The sequence below is a fragment of the Neolamprologus multifasciatus genome, chromosome 6 (genome assembly GCF_963576455.1).
Source record: "Neolamprologus multifasciatus chromosome 6, fNeoMul1.2, whole genome shotgun sequence".
Classification (NCBI taxonomy): domain Eukaryota; kingdom Metazoa; phylum Chordata; class Actinopteri; order Cichliformes; family Cichlidae; genus Neolamprologus; species Neolamprologus multifasciatus.
Window position 1 is genome coordinate 15,344,736 of NC_140444.1, and position 11,702 is coordinate 15,356,437.

The following is an 11,702-nucleotide window of genomic DNA, read 5'->3' on the forward strand; positions in this document are numbered from 1 at the left end:
CCCAAGTATTACCTGAGTAAATACACTTAGCTCTTTCCCGTTACCACAAGTGAGAGCACAATTTTACAACTCAACTCATCGAAACTGCAATTTTAGGTCAGGGCTACTCATGAAGCAGTGGTGGGTCAAACACTAAAAGGGTGTACTATCGGTAAATTTCCCAGGTGACAGCACAGGGGGTGTAATTGAACACTTCATCTCTCTGCTGCACCATGGTTATTGCATGACACATCAGATACATGACTCAGCTATTTCTGTTGTTGCCATCGCTGACTGATTTTTAACACAGTTGTGTTATTCTTCTGGGCTTTTAACCATTCACTGTGTATGCAGACTCCTGGCACACTTTCTACAACAGCTGTTGCTTCAGTAAGACCAATACATGAATAACTCAGTGGTAAAGCTGAGCTGTGCCTCAGCCCCTTTCACCTCCAGCGTGGGGTGTATTGAACTGTTAAGGTAACATGGGAAAATTAGAAGAGTTGAAAGGTATGAAAAAACATCAATGTATGCTCTCAAGCTATGTGCCAGAGCTGTCTCCCCAGGTATTCACAACGGAGACGGAGCAGCAACAAAAAGACTGGATGAATGAAGACAGAAGCTATTCATCTGAAGAGACCCTGCCTGTGGAAAGCCTCTAATAATCAGAATGTCAAGTCTTCTGAGACACATAATAAGACACCAAATATTACAGCAATTGCTGAGCTGTAGAATACATGTCACTGTTCAAGTCTTATTTTAATGTGTAGTGACTAAAAGCATATGGACTGTGAGAATTCCTTTTTTTAACAGAATAAGCCTAAAAGAAGAGGAAGTCAGCACCCCTCCCCCCTAATCACATGATGACCTACAGTTCATATGTGAAAGTGCAGGTTCATGCTAATGTTCTTTCCAGCAGGATGACTGGAAAATGCGTTGAAAAAAAATAACAAGTGAGCCATGACTCCACAAATACATGTGCATGTGTTTTTCAATATTTATTTAAAACAGCCTTTTTTTTTGTTCCTCAAAGGAATACTCAAACACACTTGTGCATTCATGCAGTTCACAGACAGCAACCAGTCATGTTTGCTTAGGTGTGTGTGCTAAAGGTAGAATTTCATTTGACTGCATGCACTTTGGGGATACTACGCACCACTGTAACCCTCACCTGCTAGACATATACAAGTACTGTGAAATACAGTACCATCTTGAGCCACCCCTCATTTCTGCGAATTGTGCTTCCTTAAGTGCTATTAAGTAACGCTTCTTCACACTTTGCGTCTTTTAGTGGTTTTTCCCTCCTTTTCCATCCAGTCCTTCTACCTGATCATTTTCAGATGAATGGTCTTCTTTTTGTTGTTTTTTGAAATACACAGTTAATTGAACGATTACAGAAATAAAGCCTATATTTAAAAAATAAATTCCTCTTTCTTGTATATATTATTAACAAATGTTCAGCATTTTTTTGTTATGTAGTTGGCTGAGATAGACTTAAATTAAGCTGCTTTTAGTTGCACATGGATCACTAAAGCTTCAAGTAGCCTACTTGTTGCATAAACTCTGAGAGATATGGGTAACCTTCCCTTGCCTTGCCTGAATGGGCTATTGATTAACATATGTTGAAAGCTGTCTTTGTGTGTTCTCTCGGCTCAGCCGCAACAATAAAACCCCTGCGAGGTGAAGCAAATAACATTTATCATCTTGGCACACAATAATGTATTGTTGGGAAACCATGTTTTTGGCATTCATGCAGATGTTACTTTAACACATACTACCCACCTAAACATTACTGCAGATCAACCACACTCATCAAAAGGTAAGAACTTTAAAGAACCGTGTTCCATTACCTCCCCAAATATCTCCTTTTTCTTTTTAATCCCTGGTAATTTGCAGTTATTGTCATTGCCCTACTTCAATCTGCAAATTTGACACTCTACCATCCAAGGGCATTGCACAAGAGATAATAATGGTGGCTGATTGAAGGTTCAGTGCGTTCACACAATAAAACCCAGATGGTCAGGTTATATTCTACTGCATCAATTTTCTTCCATCTGCCATCCACATTTATTCTAGAGATCGTTAAAACCCAGGTATGCCTGCCTATATGGCAGTAATTGTAACAAGGGGCTTCAATTCTCATTTGTCATTTGCTCTGAGTGCTTTAAACTTTTGCTTTCCATGATCAGATTGTATCATCAATCAGATTAGATCGATCTTTTGAAAAAAGAAATGGTATGGTAAAAAACAATCAATTGAGAAAGGAACTTTATCTTAAAGTACATAGCAGGCTGAGGTGACTGCTGTTGTGATTTAGCACTAATAAACCTGTAGGCAGGTTACTCTTGAAAGGGGGTCACAGTCCTAAGACGACAGAGCCAATTTAAAAGCTCTTCTAAAAAGATGGTGTTTGTTTTTTTAAAAAGATACTGTGATAGAACTATTTTCACTTACCATATGATGATAGATGACTGGGTCTGCAAATTGAGATGGGAAAGTACTCATTTAAAAGTCGTACGCAGGCAGTGTTACTTTGTGCTGTGCAGCTTCGTACTTTTTCATTTCATCTCTACAAATTATGTGAGACAAAAATTAAACACCCTACAAAGTTGACTTTGCACAGTTATTTTCATGCTATTAACATATGCATTGGTAATGATTTTTTTTTTTTAGCCTTGTGGAACAGAATTTGCATTAATATGTGACTAAATGGGAATAAAGTCTATATTGACACTGCTGTAGCAGGAGAGAATGTGGGGGGAGGGAATCTATAAAGTCTTTTAGGATTAGCAAACAGTCCAATTTCATTAATATATCCTGTTTATGGATAAATATTTGCAATGGCCCGTGTTCACAGGTGCACACATACACACACAGGCACACACACCATCGCGTCATCTAACTGACATAATACGTTCCCTAGATGCTTATCCTAACCCTAACCATCAAAAATTAATGCCTAATCCTAACCCTTAGCCTAAACCTAACCACAACCTAATTGTAACGCTGACATTAAACCCACACTTTGAGTCTCAAAAATGCCTTCAAATTCATGGGTACAGGGATTTTGTCCTTAAAAGGGCCATTGGTCCCCACAAGCATAGTAAACAAAGAGAAGTCCCCACAAAGATATACAAACATGGTAAACACCTACACGCACAAGCAGACACATACACAGAATGCAAATGAACACTCTCTCGCTAATGGATCAGAAGTATTTATTTGTGCCCATATTTCATGTGCCAAATTTTACCAATTGGGTAACCTCGCGCTGCATCATCTGGCCAGTGAAGCCTTCAGAAATAAGTGGGTGTGACACAAAATATGTCCACCAAATACTGTTTTTCAATACAAGTCTTCTCATGTAACTAAATAGGTCATTGAGCAGAGTGATGCATTGGGATCACAGTCACATCATGTGATAGTTCATTAGTCACAGCTTCAACCCCCAGACACATGCAGCGTCTCTCTGCCCAAAATGTATTCATTTAGTTCACACCGAAACAAAGTTTACATACAGTGTTTATCTGTTTTTCTTCTGGTGAATATTGCAATATTGATGAGAACTGCAGTGTGAAAATACCACCTGCATTGCATTGACATGTAAAGTGAGGGCTAAAAAGGGATCTTAAAAGAAGTTATCGATTTGGTCGCTGGTCAGATTTTATTATCATTATGATAGAAGTCGATACAAGCAGGAAGGAGACTTACATGACCCAGATGTCCAAAACAGAGATGTTTACTGAAGCTCAATACTAAAAGAGAATGCTGATGTACCAACACTGCACTGAGCAGCATTTAACATCCCAGTTCTGACTTTATAACATCTAACAGATAGGATGAGGTCAAAATGACCAAACATGGATATTTGGCATCTTTATGACGTTCTTTGTGGCAGACAATCAATTGTTACTTACTCCTGTGTGAGGCTTTTATGATGCACCAACACTTTTAAAGGGTGTTTTAAGCAGCTTAAAAACCCAACAAAAACAAAAACTCAACACTCAGGAAAACTGACATATTGATATCATGTCACTAAGACACAGATTCGGTTAGATTAGACTGGAATACTTGGTGCAAAGAATTAGCACTTAACAAATCAGTAATGCAAAATTTCTAGCAGTCCTATATATGCATGCATATTAAACATAAATGCATTTGTTTGGAAAGGTTTGTAGACAGAGTAAAAAACACTCTCAGTGTCAGTGTAACCTCTCTGAACAACAGAAATACAAACCTAGCCACACAGATTAGCCTCAAGAGTTCTTACGAGACAACTGTATTTTATTCTAACCTCAATGAGGATTGAGCAACAAGACCTACTTCACACCTGTAGGTCATCATTTCAAACTAGAATTAGTCCTGACCAGAGACTTTCCTACTCATTAATTTAAGTTATTACTAAATGTTTACTATTTGGGGTTAATTATTTAAATGTTTAAAATGTTTTTGTCTTATATTTAAGAAAGAATATTATCTACACCATATTATGGGAACACTGAGATGTATTACTAAGTATTGCATAGGCTACCATAACAACATTAGCAAAAGTGTTAATGCTTCAACAAACCAAAATCCAACCCCCTCACTGTTTTTTTTTTCACTCAACCCAAGTCACTTAAGGTTTTTCTGTCTTGCTTTTTTTTCTCCTGTTTTGACATTTGATATTTATGCATGATTGATGTTAAAGGACATCCAGACTGTTCGTGAAAGAGCTTCTGTCTATTTTTGACCTTGTTTATTTAGTTCATCCATTTACCTCACTTTGACCCCAGTTTCCTTTAAACAACATATTAAATGTTATCTCGAAAACATTTCTTTCTACCGATTATAACTGCAATAAAATGATACTGATTTACTATGCAGATGCATACAAACGCAATCAAGTGTAGTCAAGTCTACTGCCTTTTAATGATTTCATAATTTTAGTGACATTCAAATGAGTTAACATATGGTCTGATGCATCACAAGATGTGCATCACAGGAAAATGTAAGAAAGATTGCGACAGACTGTTGATTTTTATGACCCTTATATACACAGTCTAATGTCAAACTGATTTTAATGACAAGCAGCTTGCAGTACATTATAATGCACTCAAGAACAACATTATCAACATATATTTATGTTCAAATTCATAGGTACAGTATTATTTTACAACATATATTTGTAAAATAATACTGAAATGAAAACCTGTAACATAGAAAAGTGCAGCATAATGTTTGCAGTATTAAACAGTGATGTCAAAAAACAGCACTACATGCAACATGATTCAAAATGACCGACATATAAGATTACACAGATTCTTAGTTGTCTAGTAATGATTTTGCTTTCCTGCCAGAATTAAAGAGACTGCCAAACCTTTGTTTTTACAATCAGCTCTGTTTGTATGCTCATACTCGCATGAGCATCATGCAAGATAACCTAAGGCTATGATGGAGACAAGTCAGTCACGCTTAGCTGAAGTCATAGAAACAGACATTTGGATTCACTTTGACACCCTCACCTCACTAACTTCGAGAATCTATAAACTGGCAAGACAGCATCTGACTTTCGGCTTTATTCTATTACTCTAATTAAAGTGATCTATTTTAACTTAAGTGCTCTGTTTTTTGCAATGCGTTCTCAAACCATACAAATGTAATACCATTTTGCCAGATGCCACCTGTGTCTCCCTGCTGCACAAAAGGTATCCTTGGGCACTGATGTCTTGACTCAATATTGGCTTCCAGAAGATAACAGTCCCATTTAAGAGACATACTAAGTCTCCATTAGGAGTGTGGCCGTGGCATAAGTGGTTGGTTTGTTTCGACGCTGTAGTTCTCTCCTTTTGTGACCTGTATGCATTGCTTTTTATTCATTTTTTTCCATTTTCATCTGCTTTTTATTTCCTGTTTCACTTGCTCCTTTTGCAAAGCTCCTTCATTTTCCCATTAGAAGTTGGACATGCTAGTACAGAGTTTCCATGGCGACTAATAACTGTGTCAACCTATGGAAAATAATAGAGACTCGGGGACAGACAGAATGAGGGAGGTGAAAGAGTGTAAAAAGAAAAATAAAGCTTAAATATGCAGAACGATTCCTTCTACATGCTTCATTAATGTATAAACATGACTCTAACAGAAGCCCATTGATACAACTCATTACTTTGAAGACACATTAAGGAGATTGTTTATTTATAAATTTAGTACATTAACAAAAAAATCAGATCAGTGTTTTTTTTCTTAGTTTGTGGTTTTTACTATAGAAAACCGGTGAAGGATTTCTGTGGATGCCAAGACTTATAGACAGTGTTTATAATTATAATACTGTGAAGAACTGTGTTATTAAATTGCTTTCTCTTTGAGCCATGACACAAATGTCGATAGGTGCACACACCTAGGAATTACCTTGAATTTATGGTATTGCTGTTATTTTAATGACACACAGCACCGAAGCTTTTTTAAAAAAATAAAAATAAACATTGATTTTAATAAAGTATAAAATTGTGACCTCGTTCTACATGATCAACCATTAATTGTGCCAGTATACAAGAGACATGTGAGGATTATATTTGTCAGTTTATCTGTGCTTCTTGTGTGAAATCAGCGGTTTCCATCTTATTGGAGAATATGTGATATATATGGTAATATGAGACATTAGTATAGAAATGTGCTCTTGCTGTGTTCCATATCTGAGTAAATGTCTTTTCCCCCTATAGGCATGCTTGCATCTCTCATAATGTTTCTCCTGCAAGCTGCTTAAAGTTACATGGTTTTTTTTTCTGGAGTATGAATAATTTCAGCAATCTTCACTTGTACATCTGCATCGCTCGGGAGCCGCTGTTCAAAATAAAGCTGTGAAAGTGGGAAAGATCCACTTTGGTTTTAGTGGGTGACTTTAAAAGCACCTCAGTATCTGCTTCAACATTATTTTACAGTTGGTTTAAAATACATTATCCATCTTTATGCCGCATTATACACACCCACAAAACAATCTAGCCACTTTGAGGTATTTCAGGTCTGAAGCACTTTTGTACGACTAACTGTAATTCACTTCACTTCAGTTTTATTTATATGGTGCCAAGTCACAACAGCAGTCACCTCAAGGCACTTATATTGTAAGGTTAAGCCCTACAATAATACAGAGAAAACTGAGCAATCACACAGCAACAGTAGGAAGGAAAAACTCCCTTTTAACATGAAGAAACCTCTGACACTACCAGGCTCAGGGAGGGGCGGCAATCTGCCATGAGCAGTTTGGTGTGAGGGAAGGAAGAAAGGAGAAGAGATGTATATTAGAAGAAAAAGAAGAAAACCATATATTAATAAGGGATCTGCAGGTATGCACGTCAATATTTGAAATGTTTCTTTTTTGTCATTTTATAGTGCATATTATAATGTATACCTTAAGCAAATTAGTTACATTTTCTAATTTGACCATTACAGTAAAAAGGACTTTAATGATGCTACCGGGTTACTCCACAGTAGGATGATCTTGTAAAGTCATGGGGCAGCACAGCAAGCTCAAAAAACATTGTTAAAGGGAGTCGTGAAGAACACAACAAAACACATAATATATATAATATATAATATGTTGTACAGGAAAATCCACTTCTTTATCTCATTAACTTAATTTGGAAGCTCTAACACATCTGCATACTGAGCATATAAAGAGCTGAATATAAACCAATGTATATAAGTATTGGCAGTGACTCTTACAGGCACACACTTAACTACTGAGATGAAAACCTGTTTCCAAAAAGGCCCTTCCTAAAGACCAAAAACTTGTATTATTTACTGTGATTTGGAGAATTCAGACACAAACTATATCAACTATTTCTCCATTTTCTCTTTTTAACTCATTATGATGGGTATGTGATTATTTGTTGTGGCACATAATTGTCAAAAGTTAACTAATGAACAGTTAGACTGCAGTTACCAGGGAACTCCTTCACTGGAGCCAAAGTTAATTTTAGAAATTAAAAATATAGAAATACTGTTGATTAATTGTTTGTATTTATTAAGCTAGTTATTAATAATCATTTTATTTATTATCTTATTTGGATTAAAAATTAGGACTTAAATGTAAGACAGTGAGGTAAAAGCAGGTAGATGTTGGAAATAATGGGAACAAGAGGAGCATAGATTAGTGAATGCAGTGTAAAGAAGTCCAACAGAGAAAGGAGAGAGTGTACCAGTTATACTACTCCCACTGCATCGCGCTGCTTAAGAGACCAAGGAAACAATAAAACCAGTGCCACACACTGTGGAGGTGTGGCACTGTTTTAAACAAGGAGAAATTCTTCATAGTGTATGTAATGTGTTCACAAACTTGTCGCACAGAGGGTGACCTTTTGATGTGTCCTACATGGAGAATCAAGGAATCCAGCAGTGGTGGAGTGAAAAACCTCATCATCTATGAAAAGAGATTTATTCATAGGATATCTGCTGGGATATTGATTTAGAAGCCTGCAGTGCAGTATGTTCTTGGCTATGCAAAGCAAAAACATTGCAGTGTGATACTGGAATAAGTCAGCCACGATGCAAACAGCGCTTACAATTGTATCATGAGACATATCAGAGAGTAATAATCCTAAAATATGTTAACAGTAGATGTACCTATCAAACTTAAAGCCAGGTTTAATAAACGGGATAATCTCCAAATAGCACTCCTAGGTGTGGTTAGTTTTATGGGTGATTTACTAAAGTTGCATTGTTTTCTAAACACTGGTGGAGTCAGTTCATTTCAATATCAAGTCAATATCAACGTTTTTCAAAATCAGCGTTGCCGCGTTTTAACTGCCATACGCCGCAAGTCTGACATGCCTCTAAAACTGGAACAAAATTCTTCACTGAAACGTCATCACACTGTGTGGGATGAATGAACTCTGTCAGCACCTTTACATGTTCGCACGAAAAACTGTTAAAGGTTATGTTAGGATTATGCTTTCCCTTCTCACGGTCCCAATAGTGCACAGTGGATCTGTAAGTTTGTTTATAAGTCTACTACACTGTTGCTAAAAAATGTGAAAAGTTTATTTTAAAAATGTAAAAAGCTTCATAAAGCCTCTTGTTGCAAATCAGATAAACTGCCTCGGGTAGTGTTACTTCAGTCTGTGACAGTTTGGTCTCAAGACTGCAAAGTTTGCAAGTGTTAAAAAGAAAATGGAGATGAGGAGTTCTCTGTAGTGAGTCTGTACTGAATGGCTGGGTTCAAATGAATTATAACTACTGCACACAATCAATAAGTTCAGCAAGGAGGAAGAAGGATTAAAAAGTGAACGTGGCAGTGTTTCACAATATAACTCATATAACAAAGAGGAGCTTGAAACTAGCTGATTGGTTGCTTGTTCTTGTAGCTTTTTCCTTTTACTCTGCATCTCAAAGACTTTATTTTCCCCCAAATACCACTACATCTTATAAATTACATTAAATATTACTTAGGAGAGACCTGTAGATAGTCTCTCATGTCCAACAATATACTAACACATTGTGTATAGGCTAGAAATAAATCAATGATAACCTAAGTAGATCTCTATAAATAGCAGATTAATGACATCCAATCCTGCTCTAGCTTTTAAACCTACTGCAGAATCTGCTGCTTTCCCAGGAAACCCCATTGATTTTGGTGCTTTTTTCTCATTATCCAAACGTCATACAGCATTTATGTTAATGAATAAGGTAAGCCAGCAGGCTCAGATGGTTTTCCACCTGAGTCCAGAGATTGATTTCCTAGATTTTTTTTTAATTTTAGACCCATGTATCTTGTTGGATGTCATTTTCTCTGTATTTTTAAAGGGTTCAATCTTCTTTAAAGCCACTCAGTAGTGAGAGAAAGTACATCTGCATGCCATATTCCCGTGGTTCAGATTAATCATGTTAATCTACCCTTGTTGTAAACATTAGAAGAAGACAACAAAAACAATTAAGAGGTACTGTCATAGATATAAAGGTAATTTTATCAAGGAGGATATTTAACTCAAATATTAATGAAGTACTCTTCAACTGATATCCTTTAAAATTAGCAATAATAACCTCAAATTGGCAAACTAACTGTTCAGTTCCCCCAGTGGACCAGTAAAGCAGCAAACCGAGTCAATCTGAGCAGGTACAAACGGAAAAGGTGCTTTTGACATGTATAACTGTTTTGGCCTCCAAGCACTTTCAGCAATCCAGATTTAATTCAGGCTACGTGGTGCATCATTTCTTTTCTATCCCCAATTCCCAAAAGCAATGCACATCTATAGGATGTGGAACATCGAGCTGTGTAAAATGTATGGAGCTAACTGTGTTTACTATTAAAACGGATAGATAAACGGAGATAATCAGGATTAAGGTAAAAGAGGCGAGCACTGGTTTGTGTGATAACATACAGGAACAGGATTTTCCCAGCTGATTAGCTTCTTCTATCTCGTGCACACAATCATTTTCTGTCCAGTTAAGAGTTTTCATGATGTCAGCAGTGTTGGTCAAGTTACTTGAAAAAAGTAATCAGTAATTAATTACTGATTACTTCCCCAAAAAAGTAATCCTGTTACTTTACTGATTACTTATTTTCAAAAGTAATTAATTACTTAGTTACTTAGTTACTTTTTAAAAACATGATTTACAACCTGAATAGGTGATAAAGCGATAGATCTTTCAGCCCAATTCTACTTTTTCTACATAATCCATCATACAAAATGTAATCAAATGGAAAAGTCTCTTTTTAAAACTTGTTTTGTTAGTTTTAATCTTTTAACTTTATGCATGAAGCAAAATTTTAATTATATGCACCATTCTCTGACTGGAAGAAATTAGTTTAACATTTAAACCTATTTTCTGCACATTCCAGCACATAATATATATATATATATATATATATATATATATATATATATATATATATATATATATTTTGTGTTTACACTCACTCTTTCAGATGCAAGTAAAACACAGCAGAAAATAAATAAAGTCAAAGACTAGCGCAGACGTTCCCAAAGTGTGGGGGGGCGCAGAGCCATTGCAGGGGGGGCGCGGCATGAAAAGAGGAAAAAAAACAACAACAACACTTGGACACTGCTAGCACGGGGCGCCCACACAAACGCAAAGCAGGAGATGAAGCATCGCTGAATATGTTTCCAAACCAACTTCATTCTGAGCCAAAGACTAGAAAATATGGTGAAGCAAATCTTCCCTTTGGTTTCACCTGCACAAGTGCCGAGGTAGGTCTCCCTGCAGGATTGGTTTTCCCTTCGTTGGGAGCAGCGCTGGGCTGTTTAAATCACGGACAAACAGGATCCCACATTCTTGATTTTTAGTTCACAAACACTTGTTGTAATGACTAACTACTCCTGACATGTTGGAGATGTTAGCTCTTTATACAGTAAAGTTACAGCGGGATACAAATAACATCAGGCTGATCCTGCAGCGATTTGTTCCCCGGTTCAAATCACGGACAAACAGCGTCCAACAGTTGTTTATGTTTTTGAACCCATTTTGCACAGGGATTTTTTGAAAAATGTATTGATGCAATGTTGAATATTATTACACAGAAAAAAACAACTACATGTAAAATAATTACACCGTGACGCCTCTGCCTTTGTAAATGGAGGGACAGTAACTGCATGTAAAACAGGCAGACAGTCAGATTAACAGTATTTCGTCTCTATCTGCCATTCTGCAATTCATCTCATGTAAACAATAACGTGCACACAGCGTGACGTGAAAAAAGGCACATACCTTTGACGTTGCATGAGGAACTC